At 42.8% G+C, this 20,189-nt stretch overlaps 1 long non-coding RNA gene across 1 annotated transcript; it reads right to left on the bottom strand.

Annotated features, from left to right (window-relative positions):
• Positions 1-5,292: 5,292 nt before the first annotated feature.
• LOC110742450 lies at positions 5,293-9,862 on the bottom strand. Its single transcript, XR_004181936.1, has 3 exons — positions 9,828-9,862; positions 6,123-6,392; positions 5,293-5,351 (listed from the first exon to the last, which is right to left on the bottom strand). It is a non-coding gene; the product is annotated as an uncharacterized LOC110742450 (long non-coding RNA).
• Between the last annotated feature and the right edge of the window lie 10,327 nt (positions 9,863-20,189).

Here is a 20,189-nt window from a genome sequence, read left to right as displayed (position 1 = left end):
ATGACACCTTATTGAGGTATAATGTGACTCTTCCTCCTGTCTCCCCTCTGCTTCCTTCTCCAGATTCCAACTGTCCCTTGAACACTTATCCAATATGTCCTGCAAATGGCCTATCAATCCCTGACCACAAGACCCTGGGGAGGCGTCCAGCATGAGTGCCAGCTCCTTATTTTACTTGGAATATAGCAGTTTCAGTTTGTGATTCCACAACACATATTTGGAATAAGAATATGTCTGTTTGAGCCAAGGCTACTCTTACCAGGTGGACTCTGGTGGAATGCCTTAAGAAGTCCTGGAGTGACAGAGAGACCATTGTTTGCAAACAGACAGATTTTCAAGTGGGGTATTTACAATTCTTGACTAAAATAATTCAGTGGGCCCAGATACTGCTGTGACCACCAACACCAACAACAAATGCCCAGACCCCAGGAGAAGGGAGCTGGTATTCTCCATGCTCACCCCATGCAGATTCTAAGCAGGTCTCAGCCCCAGACCGAGGCTCTGCCTGTCTGAAGAGGCAGCTTCAGACGGGCAGAGGGTCCAGGCAACCCACTGAGACACTGCATGACTGGAGAACCCAATACAGATCCCGGGGAGGACAGAGCGGATCTGTGTCCAACAAAGAAATGGTTCCAGGCCCGGCGTGGTGGCTCATGCCTGTAATCCCAGCACTTTGGGAGGCCGAGGTGGGCAGATCACCTGTGGTCAGGAGTTTGAGACCAGGGTGGCCAACAGAGTGAAACCCCATCTCTATTAAAAATACAAAATTTAGCCAAGCATGATGCTGTGTGCCTGTATTCCCAGCTACTTGGGAGGCTGAGGCAAGAGAACCGCTTGAACCTGGAAGGCAGAGGTTGTAGTGAACCGAGATGACGCATTGCACCCAGCCTTAGAGAGCCGGGATTCCGTCTGGACAACAACCACAATGAAAAAAAAAAAAAAAGAATTTGCTGCATACCACTATTCAGTGGTGTACCTATGCAGGTCCCTCGGGGTAGGTTTATAAGGGGCAGGGAGCTGCCTGCTGTCCTTCACGTGCTACTGTAGCTCTGCAGGCCCATCTTTCTGTAAGGGCAGGTTCTCCTTGCCTGGGAATACAGTGTGGGCACTGCTAGGTCGCCCTCTGATGACTGAGGACATCCCAAGGTGGAAACATACTGAAGCTACTGAGGAGAAAAAGGAGAAACAGCCCTTGGCACAAACAGACTGCACTTCAGTGAAAATGCTCTGGCTTCGATGTGGGGTGGGGTGAACGAGAGAAGGGCTCTGAGCAGAGATAAGGTCCTCATGACCACCAGTCATCACAGAGGATGGTGGTACTTCTCACGAAGCTGCAGGATCCTGATGGCTAATGAGGGGGAATCATACCCATCCTGTGTTTGCATTTGTTCACTGAAAGCTGGACCCAAGAGTAACGGGCTTTTCCGAATAGGGCTTGGACGTTTGTACATATGTGAGTATGGGGGCTGGGAGGAGAGGGGAGAGAGGAAAGCAAACCATTTGAAGTTCCCTTATTGTCTCCAAAGCCCTTTGATGTTCTTCTTGTTCCAGGTCTGCCATCTATTTGCTTGATGCCTCTGATGACTTCATGAGACGTGATACGGATCCCGAGAAGATTCCCTGCTTCCCGTCTGCCCAGTCTGTATGTTTACCAACCACCATATGAACTAACCTGTGATATCTCCTATTCCATCTGGAGTAAGCTGGGGCCACTTCTTACCCCGTTAATCGCACAAATTCCGGCAAATCTCCCTCAGTCGCCAATCTCGCAAAACCGCCAATCACCCCAATCCCTGCATAAATCCGGATATCGATGATAGCGCCAGACGCCGCATCGCCAGCAATTGCCCTGAATGAAATGGCCAACCACGAACCCAGCCTGGCATGGCATCAGGTATTCAAACACCACGCCGAACCATGGAAAACTTCACCCATTCAACATGTCCATACTGGAGCACTGGCGGAATTTAACTGGAGGTTCCCTTGGCTGACCACTAAGAATGGCACCAACACTGGACAACACTGGTCAAGAATAACATGTCAGAAGGTGGGATTTCAACAGGTTCATTTTCTACGTCCACGTTTCTCGAAGCGACCCGGGGAGAAAGAGCCCTCGTCCTGATGCATGATGGTCTTGTTGCAAACCTCCCCTAGGTCCACAGCGGTCTCAGTAAAACACTATTGCTGGGACCCACTCCACAGAGTGTCGGATTCAGCAGGTCTGGGGTGGGATCCAGGAGTTGCTATTGCTACCATGTTCCCAGGTGACGCAGGTGCTTCTGGTTCAGAGCTCTGGCTTTGAGAACACCTGCTGTGGTGTGGGAACCGGCAGTGCTCTCCCATGGCTCCCAACATCACACCTCAGGGATCCTTGACCTGTTGGTTTCAGAAACCTTCCTCATACTCTGTTTCATTCACCCACTCCACAGCCATAACATCAATCTTCTTATCACTTGGAGATACTCTCATCTTAAAAATGCAGATTCCAGCGTCCTACCCTGCTTCATCCCCACCCCTCAATCTTTCTGACTCAGCCACTCCCACGTTGTCACTCAATGTCGTCAACACCTCCATTCTCTAGGAACACCACTATTTCCCAATCAGTTGTCCAAACTCTTAATTCTTTCACATCCAGCCCTGGTCTATGTTCCATCACTTAATCACTATTGAATGAGGACCTCGTTCTTTTCCCCCTACTCTCTGATCTCTCTGGGCAAATGCCAAATACTAAGCCCACATCAATTTTATATTGTTCTCACCTTCACCTTGATGCTGAGAAAAAGTCCCAACCACGGAAATCCAATTAAAGCACAACTGAGTTCTCTGCCCTGCCTAGAAATCTTCTAAAAATCCTTACGTTTCCAATCTCAAAAGAGAACAAAATTATGTCACATCATCTATTCTAGAAAATCTCTTTTAAAAAAAACCTCTTCATTCTTATGAAATGTGAAATGGGAGAGGCATTTTATAATTGATGATTATGTTGAACTGCAACAACATACACGATAAAAATAAATGATAGGCCGGACGCGGTGGCTCACACTTGGAATCCCAGCACTTTGGGAGGCCGAGGAGGGTGGCAGATCACCTGAGGTCAGGAGTTCAAGACCAGCCTGGCCAACGTGGTGTAGCCCCGTCTCTACTAAAAATACAAAAATTAGCAGGGCATGGTGGTGCACGCTGGTAATCCCAGCTACTTGGGGAGGCCGAGGCAGGAGAATTGTTTGAACACAGGAGGTGGAGGTTGCAGTAAGCCGAGTTCGCTCCGTGGCACTACAACCTGGCAGCAGTGCAAACTCTGTCTCACAATGAAGAAACAAACAAAAATGATAATAGTATCATATAGTATAAAATATTTAACATTTTAGTTGTTCCAAAGGAGCTTTTTGAACAAACGATCTTACAAAAAATTTGGGAGTGAAGAAAAGTTGTAATAATTGCTTCCACATTTGAGTAAACAAGGTTTGCTTGGAAAAACTTAAGGACAAATGTCTCTCAGATTACACTAATCCAGGTCACATAATAAACCACACTTAATGTAGCAATATAACACAATTTCCATCATCTCAAGCGTATTTCATTTTATATTTGGCCCCAAAGCACTAGTGCACCATATATAGAAAAAGGAAATGCATTTGGTAACTTAAAAAAATTGGTTTTACCATTTTTTCTTTTTTTTTTTTTTTTTTTTTTTGAGACAGAGTCTCACTCCATAGCCCAGGCTGGAGTGCTGTGGCACGATCTCTGCTCACTGCAAGTTCTGCCTCCCGGGTTCACGCCATTCTCCTGCCTCAGCCTCCTAAGTAGCTGGGACTACAGACATCCGCCACCACGCCCAGCTGATTTTTTGTATTTTTAGTGGAGACGGGGTTTCACCATGTTAGCCAGGATGGTCTCTATCTCCTGATCTCGTAATCCGCCCGCCTTGGCCTCCCAAAGTGCTGGGATTACAGGAGTGAGCCACTGCGCCCAGCGTTATTTTGTTTCTTTAAAGCTACTTTTTGAGATAAAATTCACATGACGTACAATTCGCTCGTTTAAAGTGCAGAATTCAGTGGTGTTTAGTGTATTCACAGATATGTGCAGCAATAACCACAGTCAAATTAATGTTCATCACTTCATAAAGAACCCAAGGGCTTTCCATTCCTCCCTTCCTCTATTCCCATCCCTCTACCTATGAGCAACCACTAAGCTGTTTTCTGTCCCCATAGGTTTGCCTATTCTGGATATTTCGTATAAACAGAGATCATGTAAGGCATGGTCTTTTAGTCTGGCTTCTTCCACTTTCCCCATGAACATTGTGGACCTTATGCTTTCATAGAGTTTAGGTATATACCTAGGAAGCTGAATTCCTAGTTCACAGGATAATTCTGTTTCCCAACTTAGATAACGAATCCTAAACTGTTTCCCCCACAGACTGCCCCATTTTACACCCCCAACAGCAGTAAATTCCTCCACATCCTGGAGAACTTTTGTCTATTATCTGCCTTTTTGATTCTAGAAAACCCTGGTGGATAAGAAGTGGTATTTCACTGTGCTTTTGATTTGAATTTCCTAATCAATAATGATGTCAAGAATTTTTTCATGTGCTTATTGACCATCTGCATATCTTCCCTAGAGAAATGTCTAAAGAGATCCTCTGCCCACTTTTAAATTTGTTTATTTAGTTTTAGTGTTTAGTCATAAGAGGTGTGAGTATATTCTGGATACCTGTCTTCCACGAGATACGTGATTTGTAAGTATTTTCTCTCATTTTGTGACTTGCCTTTTCACTTTCTTGATAGTGTCACTGGAAACACAAATGATTTTAATTTTGATAATATCCAATTACCTGGTTTTCCTTTTGTTGCTCATGCTCTTGATATTCTATCTAAGAATCCATTGCCAAATAGATGTGATGAAGGCTTGCCGCTACGTTGCCTTATAAAAGTTTTATGCTTTTAGATTTTACATTTAGATTTCTAACCCATTTTGAATTAGCTTTTAAATGTAATGTGAGGTAGGGTCCAATCATTCTGATGAATGTGACCATCTAGTTTACCCACCATCTGTTGAAAAGAATTTTCTCTACTCATTAGCCTGGGCACCTGAAAATCAGTTAATAACCATAAGCATTTTTGTAAACAACAACAACAACAACAACAACAACAGTAACAGTTCAACCAGAGAGAAAAAGCTTGCATTCCTGATTCAAATGTTCAAATTACGCATGGGTGTAACCTTTGAATGTTCCATCTATGAACTCATGATTACAGATCCAAGTCTCCTCCTGTTCAAATAGAAGGGCTTCCGAGTAATTTTGCATTTTCTGGTGGATTTTCATTTCTGCTTATGGTTCTGAAGTTTGGTGCCTTTTTTCCCTCAGAATAAATTATTATACAATAGTGATTTTGAGGATTCATCCATTTATTCATCTATCCTCATTCTTTTCATATCCCTGCATCTGTCAGCTTTCCCTTTGGAAATACAAAGAAAACCACCCTTTAAAAAAATTGTGTTTTTTCCATTCTATAAAAAAGTTTATTTTTAATGCCAGACCATGTAAGGGCAGCTATTTTAAAATTGCATTTTGATTAAAATTGAATTTTGAGTTAATGCACGATTACTTTCTGTCAACTGCCTGTTTCCACACATCTATGGATTAAATAAACCAATATTTAATACCGGTGGCATTACATTATTTCAAGATCTGAAAGTGCTTCATGAATCATTAAGGAGAGGTTAAATTCTTCTTTACAAATTTCAATAGCTTTTGGGGTACAGGGAGTTTTTTGTTACATGGATGGGATTATATCGTGGTGAATTCTGATATTTTAGTACACCTGTCACCTGAGCAGAGTACATTTTACCTAATGTGTAGTTTTGTATCCCTAGCCCTGCCCACCATCTGAGTCTCTAAAATCCATCATATCACTCTGCATGCCTTTTTGTATTCATAGCTTAGCTCCCACTTATAAATGAGAACATATGGTTTTTTGGAAAACCACCCATTTTAGAAGCTAAAAAAGGAGAAGAAATTCTGTAAATGGAAATTACCTTTTTTCCTTTGTCGAGTTGAATTTTTGATTTTTTTTGTTTTTTTGTTACCCAGTTAAAAGAGATAATTCTAGGCAGACTCTTACCGTGTCAAAGTCTTGCATAGGTTACAACTAGGTGACCCATTAGCGGCCAAAGGATTTCTTAATCCATGTAGTACAATGCATTCTTATGGTAAAGGAATTAAACAGCAGAAAGTATACAAGGTAAAGCACTGAAATTCTTCCTTGTCTCTTTCCCCTCCACATCTGTGTTGCTTTATATTATTTCTACATCTCTCTCCTTCTCCACACTGTGAGCTTCTAAAGTAACAGGCACTGTCTGATTACCTTCCTTCCTCAGCCCCTGAGCAGTACCTAGCAGAGAGAAGGTTCTCACGTATTTGTTTAAACAAATGAGACTTGAGTGAAAGAATCAATACATAGATGAATACATTGATAGAGGGAGGAAGGAGGTAAGGAAATGCTGCGGCCTAAATGTTTGAATGTTTGTGTCTCCCCATTCATCTGTTGAAATGCCAACCCCCAAGGTGGCGATGATATTAGGAGGTACGGGCTTTGGGGAGGTGATTAAGTCATGAAGCCAAAGCCCTTCTGATGGAATTGCTGCCCTTATAAAAAGAGGCCTGAAGGAGCTCGTTTGTACTTTTCACCGTGTGACAACACAGAGAAGGAAGCGGGCTCTCTCCAGACACCAGTGATGGTGTTCGATCTTGGACTTCCAGCCTCCAGAGCTGTGAGAAGTAAACTTCTGTTCTTTGTAAGCCACCCTGTTTATATTACTTTTCAATAGCATCCCAAATGGACTAAGGCAGAAAGGAAGGAAGAAAACAAGAAAGGAAAGCAGGGAGGAAACTCAGGGATGCATACCTTTTGACCTCTCTAACAGTGGTTACCCTTCATTAATAATCAGTATGTGTTGAGAAGCCAAAAGACAGATTGTTGCTGAGACGTAGACATCAGAGAAATCAGCCAAGCTATGATGTAAGCTGTGGTCTTTGTGGAAATAGAGATATTTTTTTTTTGTACCTAAGAGCAAAAGAGCTCTAAAATCAGATAACCCTTGTTTCAAAGTTTTGCTCTGTCATTCATTAACTGAGTGATCTTGTGCAAATAACTCAACCTTTCAAAGCTCCAGTGTCTCCTGTTTATTTGGTGATGGCTATAGTGCCAACCTCCTAGTCTTTATCTCAGAAAAAAAAAAAAATCTTAGGGGGAGTCAGTTGCTACCAAATACCTGTCCACATAGAAAGTTGTGTTTTATCTAGGATCACCACAAGAGTTTCAACCCCACCAAAAAGTGGGTGAAGGATATGAACAGACATTTCTCAAAAGAAGGCATTTATGCAGCCAAAAAACATATGAAAAAAGCTCACCATCACTTGTCATTAGAGAAATGTAAATCAACCTAAACTGTAAGAAGAACTTTTAAGTCAACTTCTGGATACCTGAAATCATACAAGATACTACTTTCCTCCATAAGGCCTGGAATGTCTCCAAAAAAATCCCTAAAATTTAAAACTTAATAAGAACAACTTTGCCTTTTTGGGTCCATAGAATTAGAGGCTGTTAGGGAAACTTTGGCCGTTTAGGGTGTGGGAGAAAGATGGTCTTAGATAAGACCTAAAATTGTAGGAACACACTGAATTTCACTTATTAAATGTTAGCATAACTTAAGGTTACAGAATTTAATAAAATAATGCTGAAACTCCTCTGTCACTCCAGTAAGAATGAACATTCTTGAACACCTATCACGTACCATGAATCTTGAAAGTGGTATCTTAGTTGACGTAACTTTTATAAGGGATAGGCATTTTCTCTGAGCAAGTCAGTGTAGGTTATACAAATAGTGATTGAGCTGGGATTTGAACTCTATCCACAATCAAAACTTTTGCTTAATTTACAGTCTTTCTTGCTAAGAAAGAAAGATAATGTTTTTTGAATAAAGGAACACATCTCTGGTGAGATAAACCAGCTCTGTGTGTTTGACAGCAAAAGAGCTAGAGGTTTAGAGAATGAACAGGGTCGTGCATAAAAGGTTGTCTGACTTGCACTTTCCTAACAAAGGGGAAACTCTGCATCAGGTGGAGCATGGTGGGTCAAGTGGGTAAAGGCTAGTGCTCCCTAAGCAAGCTCACCAAATAATTTATAACCCAAACAGAAATACTTTTTAGGGGCCTATTATTGATGGTTACGCTTGAACAACAGACATAAACTGGGACTGCCCCCAGACAATCTGGATACATCGCTACCCTGTCCCTAAGGAAACTCCTTTGTTGGTAACCACAGATTTCTCTGCTGCAGGCTTAGTTAAAGCCTTGGAGTTGATCACTGTCTCTCCATTGTCCTCCCCGTCACCACCCTGGAAATTGTCAACAACACATTGACCAATCATAGGGGTCTCCTAGGACACAGAGATCATTGATGGCATAGGTTTATCTTTCTAGCTCATTCCAGTTTTGTCTCTTGGCCAAAGATTATGGTAGGAAAAGACTTGAGAAAGAGTTCCACCTTCTTCCACTGGGAAATCGTTCAGCAACTCAATTATTATGCATTTCTGATTTTATGCTAAGGTTGAACACATTTTTACTTCTAACTACATACCATCCACAATCGCATCCTAAAAGAGACAGCATTGTCACGGTAAGCATTCTTCTGGGAGGAGATGCTGAGTGGGTTTTCCTGCTTACCCATTCTTGGGGGGTGTACAAATTAATCCGTCATCTCTTAGAAAATCCTCATCACACAAGGATAACGTCAAATTATTTTTGGAACAAGGTAAGGGTATCAGTGAACAATTTCTTTAATATTTTAGCCCATGTATCACCTCCTGGGTTGGGAGGGGGTCTGGTGAGGATGCTCTAATCTGCCTATCCTCAGTCTCTCTGGGCACAAGCAGCCTCCTCCAGCCCCCTCCTCAGCCTGCCATCGATCAAGTCTTCATTCTTGCTCCTCATTTACCTCTGTCCTTAGACAACTGCATGAAACTCAGTAAATGAACTAAGTATGTTTCTTACATTTTCCCTTGGTCCAGGGGAAAGGTAGAAATTAAATGTTTCCACTTTGAAATTTTCAATCAGTATTTGAACCTTTTACCACATAGAGATCTATTTTTGTTTAGTGATCCTGACCTGGAATAAAAGTAATGTTTCTGGTAAAATATTTTAAATAAATCACACAGTTTAACACAGAGGCTGTGAGGATTTTGCCTCCTTGGCCTCAGCAATAGGACTTTTGTGATAGTAATAATGATGATGATGATGAAAATGTCTTAGTCCTTTTGTGATACTATAACAAACTACCTTAGAATGAGTCATTTATAAACAATAGAAATGCGTCACTCACAGAGGCTGGGAAGTCCCAGATCAAGACCCTGGCAGATTTGGTGTCTGGTGAGAGCCCATTCCGTATAGAGGGTGGTTTCTAACTGGACCCTCACAAGGTAGAAAGGGAAAGGGAGCTCTCTAGGACCTCTTTTACAAGGGTCTTAACTATTTGTGAAGGCTCTGCCCTCATGAACTAATCCCTTCCCAAAGGTTCCACTTCTTAATATTATCGTATTGGGGATTAGATTTCAGCATGAATTTTGGGGGAGAGACACAAACACTCAAACCATGGCAAATAATGATGGTGATGATAATACTGATAATAATAATAATGTCACTAGAAAGTAAAGTGGAGGCTGAAAGCTGTTGTCTACATTCCTGTCTCCTACACTTGCGCCCTGAAAGCAATCCTCTTTATTGCCTCCCACTCCTTCTTTAACCCCAGTTGGTCCTACTGGAAACCCACCTTGCAGTTGGTTCCTCCACCCTCCACAGGCTGTGTGCTGTATGTCCCTTTGGGCAAGGACACCTGAGAGCAGCTTCCAGTGACCACATAATTAGGGGTCAGATCAATTGGCAGAGGCAGGGCTGAGTTAGGTCATGCAGAAGGCATTATGACCCTAGTGACAGAAGTCAGGTTTGAGTGGCAGTGAGGGAAAGAAGTGTGGTAGGATGTGGGGACTGTGTAGGCACCCATTTCATAGGGTTTTCCTTAAAAACTGGGCAAACACAAAAGATGACAGCTCTTGTGTGTCCAAGAAGTGTGTTTCTTTTAGTTGACATAGATGCAGTAGAGGGGAATAAGAGATAGAGCAAGTGAGAGAAAGAATTGCTGGAGTCCTGATATGGTTTGACTTGGTGTCTCCACCCAAATCTCATCTCCAATTGTAATTCCCATATGTCAAGGGAGGGATCTGGTGGGAGGTGATTAGATTATGGAGGCAGTTTCTCCCATGCTGTTCTTGTATTAGTGAGTGAGTTCTCATGAAATCTGATGGTTTAAAAATGGTGCTTCCCTCTTCTCTGTCTCTCCTATGAGCCTTGGTCATTTCTATGAAAAAAACATATTAAGTTCAGTAACTTGTTGTGAGTTTTACATCATTTTTTTCCTCCATTAAACAAACGTAGGCTTAGGTCTTTTGTGTTACTAATTTTTGCTCAATTCATGATTTGAAACCAAGATATAGTCGACCTTCTGTGTTGACGGGTTCAACATCTGAAAATATTCAGGAAAAAAAATGTGTCTGATCTGAACATGTATAGGTTTTTTTTGGTCATTATTCCCTAAACAATATAAGATAACACCCGTTTACTTAGCATATACATTGAGTTAGGTATTACAGGTAATCTAGAGATGATTTAAAGTACATAGCAGGAAATGCAAAGGTTATATGATAATACCATGCCATTTTACATCAATCACTTCAGCATCTGAGGAATTTCATATCCACAGAGGGCCTGAAACCAATCCCTCACGGGATACCAAGGGTCAAGTGTATTTGTTAATTACTGCTGAAGTAGCAAATTGTCATTAACTTTAGTGGCTTTAAACAACACTAATTAATTACCTTACACTTTGGGGGAATAAAATATCCAAAATCCAGGTGTCAGCGGGACTGTGGTCCTTTCTAGAGTCTCCAAGTGAGAATCTTTGTTTGCTGTTTTGTTTGGTTTTGTTTTGCGTTTTCAAGCTTTAGACGCTGCCCAGCTTTCTTGGCTTGTGGCTTCTTCATCTCAAAGCCTGCAATGCCTGTCAAGTCATTCTCACATCACATCATGAAGACACTGACTGTTCTGTCTCTCTTTCCAAATTTAATGATGCTTTTGATTACATTGGTCTCATTTACCTAATCTAAGATAACCTCCCTATTTAAAAGTCAGCTGATTAGCAACCTTAATTCTATATGCTAACATTAATTCTTATCTGCTATGTAAAGAAGCATACTCATAGGTTCTAGGAATTAGGATGTGGACATCTTTGGGAGGCCATTATTATGCCTACTACATCTAGGAAAATAAAACTCAGTGGTGTAGCAAATAAATACTTTGGCCACAAAAATTGTCTCTAAGGGAGAAAAATGTCTGTGAATAACTTTTGAGTATATGGACATTGCAAATATCATGGGATATGTAATGTAAACTCTACCTAAACTTCCAGGCACCAGGAGAGCAACAAATTCACTCAAACTAAAAATGCCACATATTATAAAAATTAAATGACTAAATAAATACACTATTAGACAGGCCTGGGATCAAGGTGAGGTGGGTAAGTTTGAGCTGGGCAATAGCAGGATTAGATTCTGTCCTTATTTAAAACTGGAATATTTTGTTGATCATGGGTTACTTTTGAATCAATTATTTTTTACAAAAAAAAAATGCATTATAAGATCATCTATCTTGAGTGCAGAAGTTTTTGATCCTCAAATTTTGCACCTGCATCTGGTGCCTCCCTCACCTCTTGGCCCTGTTAAAGGATCTAGACAAAATCTCTAGGTCTGATTTTTTTTTCCAATCTTGATACTCTAGGAAATCCAACGGATTATTTTAGATGAAAATGCATTTAGCCAGAGGTTGACGGTATGCACATTAAGTGAAGAGTTAATATCAAGAAGCAGAGAGCTTCATAGACATGTAGAGTATTCCTGCAGAGATCACGATTTCACTACCAAATCCTCCCAACGAAAGAGGGCAGGGCTAGGCAGGTATCTTGATGCTTCCCCTTAGAGTCTATGCTGTCTTTCTTCTTAATATTTGCTCCCCTCTCGTTGTGTTCTGTGCTATATTGCCCTCATTTAACTGTAGCTTCTAAAAGGACCTGTTTTTAAGAGCTTTTACATGAATTGAAATTATGTCTAGATATGAGGACATGCTTTGTGCAATTCAATTTTGCCATTAAATGTATAATAATTTATGAAGTAACACCTCTTCCTCAATGACCAGTGCATACATGAATAAGAGAAAGTCCATACCTGCAGAGAGCTCATAGACTAATGGAGAAGTAAAACTGTATCCACATGAGCAGGAGGCACAATTGCATAAGCAGCCTAAAGCAGAAGGAGGGAGTGCTTGTGAAGAACAGGAGGTCAGGGCGTTCCCTCCTTAGAGGATGACCCTGATTCCAGGAGGAAAAAGGTCTTTGAGCTGGGACAATAATGAGTCACAGTCTTCAGGGAAGATATGGGGTAGGTGAGGGCATGCAAGGAGAGGAAGTAGGAGGAGCAAAGCACAGGTTATAGGAAAACAATGGGAATAATTGGGGAAGGTCTAGGGACCTAAAGGGAACAGATGTCAATGAACCTGGAAAGCATTCCAGGTTCTGGAAACTAAGCCTCCCCCAAATCACAGCAGTGCCAGTCTCCTTGTCAGAAACACACGACTCATAATCATTCACTCACAACTCATGATCGTGATGGAAAAGCTCAGGCTTGGAAAAGAAACTCACCGTGGATTTATTCAAGATGATACTGACACAGACTTTGTGTCTTTCTGACATGGGGTTTTGAATTCTAACATCCTATTGCTCTTGTTGGTTTTGGGTTACTGGAGGAGCAACCCAAAAAATTTCTCCTGTACCATCCCTGACCTCTGGTCTGGGGAGCTGGGAAGGACATTCCAAGGATGTCAGAGATTGGCTTGTCCAAAACTAACATTACACAGTCACAATTACAATTACTAAGACCAAGATTCCACGTCTTTGAACACCGTGGCTTCATTTGGTTTACATGTCACATGTCTCTGCTGAGGGAGCCCTTTCTGAACCCACATCAACCACAGCAACTTCTTGGACTCCTCATTACCTTTTGCAGCATTTTATTCTGTCATGGCCATAGGTGCCAATCTGTTTCAAGCTTGTAGAGCAAACATTCAGAACACACACACCTTTATTCCTGTGTCAGCTGGCAGGATTTCTTATATCTTTAGAAAAAACCTGAAGAAAGGAAAAAATGAAAAAAGAAAAAAGAAAAAAAAAAAAGGAAGCAATAAACGATAAGCAAACCAAAGAACAATAGGAGCGATAGGGTGTTGGAATTCAAAATCCCACGTTAGAAAGGCACAAAGCCTATGTCAGTATCATCTTGAATCAGTCTGCGGTGAGTTTCTTTTCCAAGTCTGGGCTTTTTCATCATAATCGTGAGACATGAGTGAATGATTATGTGAACCTCAGTTTCTTAAAAGGAGGCTGGCCCTGCTGTGGTTTGGGGATGCTTAGTTCCTGGAACCAGAATGTGAAAGACTGATCTCTGCTAAGTGACCGGGGCCTCCAGATGGGCTCAGGTAGGAGCTCAACAAGGATTTTTTGAGAATTCAGCTCCACCACAAAAAAATAACCTCAAAGCTACCCTACCTCCATTTACACACACAGGCCAGTAACCTCTGCTTTCCAAATCATGAAGTCCATTAAGTATTTGAACTGAGATGGAAGAAAAAGATGTGGCTCAAAGGGTAGAAATTGTTTAATGTGAATTTAATATAAAAGTACCTTAGGGCCGGGCCCAGTGGCTCACGCCTCTAATCCCAGTACTTTGGGAGACTCAGGTGGGTGGATCACCTGAGGTCAGGAGTTTGAGACCAGCCTGGCCAACCTGGTGAAACCCTGTCTCTACTAAAAATACAAAAATTAGCTTGGTGTGGTGGTGGGCACCTGTAATCCCAGCTACTCAGGAGGCTGAGGCAGGAGAATCACTTGAACCTGGGAGGTGGAAGTTGCAGTGAGCCGAGATAGCGCCATTGCACCCCAGCCTGGGTGACAGAGCGAGACTCCGTCTCAAAAAAAAAAAAAAAGAAAAAAAAAAAGAAAAAAAAAGAGGGACAGGGAGGGGCAGGGGGAGGGAGGCTGGGAATAAAAAAAAAGAAAAGAAAAATAAAGTAGTTTACAATTAAAAACAATAATTAATAGTAGAAGTAAATCTTTGTAATGAATTGTTTCTAATCTCTAAATTCTGTTCTCCATCTCACCCTTCCATTTGTCCTCCCTCCTTCCCCTCCTCCCTCCCTCCCTTTTGTCTCTTCCATCCTACTCTCCTAAGTGGTGGAATATCGCCAGTGTCTGGTGCCTCCAGGAACGCCGCTGCTTCTCTGTAACCCAAACCCATAAACAATATGGATAAAATGAGGCTTTTTCAATGTAATTTCTATCAGATTTCATATCTCAGGTCTTGGTCTCAAATTATCTTTCTCTCTCCCTCCCTTCCACTCTCCTTTTCTTCCTTCACCCTTTTATTTTATTCTTATAATATCAAGGAGAAAATCAAATTAGGCATTCGATTTTAAAAGTGGCGTTCAATAGGCTTTTTTGTTCTGTGAACCTAGAGCAGCCACAGAGGGTAAGCGTTCTCCAGAGCCTTCCATCTGAAAAGACGAAGGGCTAGCGTCCCAAACACAACCTCCCAAAGTACGGGCTGTGCCTTATCATTCCCTAAAATTCTCTAGGTCACTCAAATCTACACTTTAAATTCAAAAATTTAGAAAATGACATTCTTTACTTACTTCTTTGGATAAAATCAAAATTTCTCGCTTTTATTGAAAAATAAAAGTCACCTGACAGGTTTCAACCATTGTTTTCGCGGTCATAGAGTGAAGATCAGGGAGGAGATGAGATTTACAAGCTACTGGGCCCCTCTGGCTTAGAAGAGGGAGTGAGGCAGCCATGAGGCTTTTAAACTCCTTTCATATTGAAGGAAATAGAGTTTGGTTCAATAAAGCAAGGCATGCAATCTACTCAGTCTAGAAGTGAGCGTAGAAGAAAGAGAGAAAGGGAGTCAGGCTGTAGGGGAGACAGGGAGAGAGGGAGTGCCCTGACACTGAGAGAAATACAAGAGGCAGAGAAAGAAGGAAGAGAGACAAGGGAGAGATACAGATATAAGAGAGACAGAGAAAAAGAGAGACAGTGTCTACGGCCATATCACCTTGAACACATTTGATCTCCTCTGATCTTAGCAGAGGCCGATCCCTGAAGCTAAGCAGGGGTGGGCCTAATTAGTACTTGGATGAGAGAGAAAGAGGTGAGAGAGTGGCAAGAGAGAGTCTCTACCCCATTTTTCCACTTGTCCAAGCCTCCTGTTTCCCTGACCCATCTCACGTGGAAGAGGCATCCGGAATATGAAGAGGAACGAGAAGAGAAGATACAGAGCCCTCATGGGCGATGGCTGGGAGCTTCACCACAAGCTGAGGCTGGGGAGGACACCGAGCCTTCCACCTAAACAGGTCTTGGCCCCTGGTCACTGGGCAGAGTTCGGAACAGGTATTGCCTGCCATGTTAGTGATTACAGTGATTGAAACTAACCACCTTACCGGGGCATCAGAGAAATGGCCCTCTGACAGCAAAGAACACCCAGGAGCTCCTAGGCAAATTTGGACTCCAGAAACCCCAGGACATCCCCTTGTTCTGCTCATAGGACCAGGACTTCTTTCTGTCTTGCGCCATTTGGGACCTGGGATGTGAATGGAGTGAGGGGCAATGCCTTTCTTATAGGGGAACAGACTCAGGGCCTGTGAACTGGAGATCACCTGCCTGCTCTGTGGGATGTCGTGTTTTTCCTGAATGTCTAGGGACAGTCTCAGGCCAAACTGTGAGCTGGTTCCATCTAATTCTATCTATTGCTGGAACATTCAGCTCCTGGGGATGAAACAGGGTTGGCTCAAACCCAGGGCCCCTGGAGGGGCTCACGGCTTCTGGCAGTACCAGGAGCATGGTGGGCCCTGTCCTCCCAGCAGATCCGAACTGGTGAAATTCATGTGAAAGTTGCCCTGAAACTCCCCATCTTCCCCCCAGGACAGAGACGAGGCAGATGGGTGCCCACTTGCTTCCTCTGAGAAGGAGAATGGGAGGGTGGAATTGTGACTACATGTGTCCCCTCAGAGTCCACCCAGGCCCGGCCAGGACGTGGCCTATGGCCCACACTTGAGTTCCTTCCACTCACACTGTCACTCAGGGAACGTCCGCTCCACAGGACTTCAGGGCTTTGGGAGCCAGGGCTTTCTCTGCTTTCCACAGACGTCAGCGCTAAGGGAGCTCACTGCCATTGGGATTTGGTGGAGAAGCACGGAGTGGGGCTGCAAGGCCTCCACGTGGTCTCCATGTTGGTGATGGGGCCCATTTCTGCAGAAGCGCTGTGTTTTCAGGGCTGTGTGTGGTCTCTGGGGACTCTCAGGACTCTGTCCTTCCTCCATAACCCAGAGTAGCAATCGGTGGCCACGGGCAATGAACAGAGCCCCTGGTGCCAGATGCTCAAGGGTGGGGCTTTTCACGGGAAAATAAGTGGCATTCATCCTGGTTCCTCCCTCTTTGGATCTAAGGGAAGTTTGAGAGACGAGCAGGCCCCAGTGTCAGTGTGTATACTGTCACGGAAGTGTAGCAGTGACAGCCTTGGGGACAATGAGCCTCAAGCCATGGTCTACACTGAAAATGTCACACTTTAAGAACTCACAGTTTGAGGCAGGCCAGAGGTGTTTTTAAAGAAAGCTGCAATGCATTGTATGACCAAGATCTTTAATGTCTTTCCTATCATGGAAGAAAGTTTCTGATGGGGTATGCGAAGAGAGGGCTGGGTTGAGTGCCCTCAGAACTGCTAAAAGAATCTGCATCCGGGGCTGCTGCTGCCTCACCAGGGCGTCACTTCGTCTGTCAGGGCTTTGTTTTCCTCTGTGCCGAGCAGGCTGGAATTGAGGGGCAGACTCATTCATTTCTGACACTAAAACTATTTATTCCTGGCCAAGGAAGCCAAACAGAAAAACTGAATGTGAAAAAAAAAAAGTCTATATGTGCTCTAAATTAATAAATAATTTTAAAAATATACTTTCTATGTCGCTGTCACCTCTTCAAAGTAACAAGCAAATGTCATGACACTTTACCCTAATTATCTCAGCATGGATCTGTTATAAATAAGGGAAAAAATCCCGCATCAATCACAATACCATTTATGCACATGAACAAGAAAAATTCCCGGGCCTGAACACTGGGACAGGAGCCGTAGGTGCTCAGGAAGCAAACTGTCAGTAAATTATTGCAAAACAAAAGTGTGTGCATAGACATTGAAATTGTTCCAAGAATAACTTGATGGCTGTCGATTTTTCTGGGTACATGTTCAATCTGGATTCACACATCGAATTAGGTTGTCACACCTCTCTCTTTGTTGAGTAAATATTCTTAAGGAAATGCCATGGTACTTGGCAAGGGGCCTTACTGGAGTTATTACATAACTCTTATATGTAAATGAGAGTTTGAGTTAAGAAAGAGGTTCCCATCTTTTTCATGTGTGGCATCACTCCCGATGGACATGTTCTTAATGACTCCTATGCCTAACATGATTATTATAAAAGTAATACACTCACATTTAAAAACTGACGCATAGAAGAGTATCAATTTCTCCTATAATCCCATCGCAAAACCGATAGCGTTGTGGTTTTATACTTGTCCTCTCTAGATCTCAGTACATTTGTGTGACCTTGTTAGGGAAGGAGGTGAAATTGCTCTGAAATAGGAAAGTCACTGTGACATGCAGCGCCTCTGTGTCCCTGGGGAAGAAGCCACCAAGCCTTAGGTAACATTGGCCTGGTCGCTCAAGGACAGCTGGGCTGACTGTTCCCATGAAGATTCCTATGGTTGCAGCTGCTTCTTTTTTCCTGGAACAGCCCAACGTGACTCCTTCATAGCAGTGTTCATCCTAGTGATGAAGTGTTTGATAAAGATCAAGGGAGGAGTACTTTTGTCCTAAAGGTAGGGTGATTATCTTGCTTCAGCAAGGAAGACTATTCCCAGCACAGACAAGGGGTTTTTCCCAAACCAGAGGCTGTTATCTGTGGCAAACTGGTTCAGTTCCCCAGGCAAGAGTGGGCATTCCTTCAGAGAGGCTCCCAGAAAGCAAACTCTCTCATATCTATAATTTTAGAAAGCAAAGTTTCTTTGCACTGTGTCCTCAATGGTAAATAACAGAAGCACTTTTACTGGCTCTCAACGCTGGAGGCAGGGCCAACTTCATGAGCTTGAGGACTGGGCAGTGACACAGGGACATGCCCTCAGAAGGGTCAGTGCCTGGTATCAGGCTCTGCTGACACCCTCTTGACCTTCTTAGTTTTTTCTTTGAACTTGTGTTTTGTAAGTGAAGCCCACTGAGACAATGGAGCAGGCACATGGGCAGAGTGGCTATGAAGGGGTCGAGGTGGGCAGGCTCAGGCCAAGGGACACAAAGGCCACATGCTAAAGCTTGCTGCCCTGAGCACAGGGCCTTGGAGTGGCCCAGGCACATCTGGACTGGGAAGGAAGATGGCAACAGACCAGGATGGGAGGCGGCAGCAGCAGCAGCCGCAGTGTCCTCAGCCCTGGGGTGAAAGGAGGGTCTCTGTGTGGAGGCAGCCCTGAAACCTCTGTGCCTGTGCATTCTCAGAGTCATCCTTGGAGCTTCTGCACAAATATTTACCCCCTGACCTGAGCACCGGGACAGGAACCATAGGTGCTCAGATAGCAAATTGGGAGGAGAGAATCACAAAACAAAAGTGTGCCCGTGGACATTGCAATAGAGTATGCCAGTGACAGAGTATACCGGGGATAGAGTATACCAGGGAGAGAGTATACCAGGGAGAGAGTATACCAGTGATAGAGTATACCAGGGATAGAGTATACCAGGGAGAGAGTATACCAGGGATAGAGTATACCGGGGATACAGTACACCAGGGAGAGAGTATGCCAGGGAGTTCTTGGAATTCCTCAGAGGGTTTAGAGTTCTTCAAGGAGTTATCCAAGGCTCAGAAATAGAAATTAAATATATAATGAGAGTCACAAAACCTCTGATGGGACGGGCATGGTGGATCACATCTGTTATCCTAGCACATTGTGAAGCTGAGGTTAGAGGAATGTTTGAAGCCATGTATTGGAGACCACACCGGGCAGTATAGTTAGACCCCATTTTGAAAAAAAAAAAAAAAAAAGATTAGCTGAGCACAGTGGCACATGCCCATAGTCCTAGCTACTTGGGAGGCTGAGGAAGGAGGATCACATGAGTTCAGGAGTTTGAGGCTGCAGTGAGCCATGATAACCTCTGGTTAACAGATGGAGACCATATCTCAAAAAAAAAAAAAGAAAAGAAAACTTCTGATCAATCAATTATTAACAAGTCGAGTAATTTTAAAAATAAAGTTCTTCTTGTTAAAGATACAACAATAGAATTCAAAAACAAGAGTTTTGGATAAGTTACAAATCATGATGCCACATTTGGTCGGCTATGGGTCTCTGCAACTTACAGAACATGTCAGAAGATGCATCAATATTCCACTGGAGAAACTTACATTTAAAATTAAATTCAAACTTCCATAAAACTGATTTGCTTGAAGAGTTTAATCCTTTGGAAAAAATAGTTCCACAAGAACCAGCAGCTCCAGATATACTAAAATTTGTGTCAAAATAATTTATCCCAGTGTTGTCAGAGCTTAGATAATATTCCAGAAACAGTTGCTTCAGCAGATTCTTTTCAAAAGGAAAAATGAAGCTGTTCAAGGCATAAAGTTTGATGACCTAATAAATTAATTGACAGAAAAGTTGGCCAGAAAAATTACTGGAATCTTCTAGATCCAATTAATAAAGTAATATTATTTATTTTATTAAAACTATGACACTGATTTCTGGTGGGGCTTTGTATGATTCTGTTGTTGCTCTTCTATAAATATTATCCTTATTACATATTTGAAATGATAGAAATTATGGGCTTGAGAAAGCTGAATATCCTCCCGCCTTTCATGACACTTTCTTCTGCTGTTCTTCGAACAAGGCGTCCTGCATTTCCATTTTGCACTGAGCCTTGGGAATTTTGTAGCCAGCCCGGCCGTGGCCATTTTT

The sequence above is a fragment of the Papio anubis genome, unplaced genomic scaffold (genome assembly GCF_008728515.1).
Source record: "Papio anubis isolate 15944 unplaced genomic scaffold, Panubis1.0 scaffold999, whole genome shotgun sequence".
NCBI lineage: Eukaryota > Metazoa > Chordata > Mammalia > Primates > Cercopithecidae > Papio > Papio anubis.
Note: the sequence above shows the minus strand (reverse complement) of the source record. Positions and strands in the feature narration are given on the sequence as shown.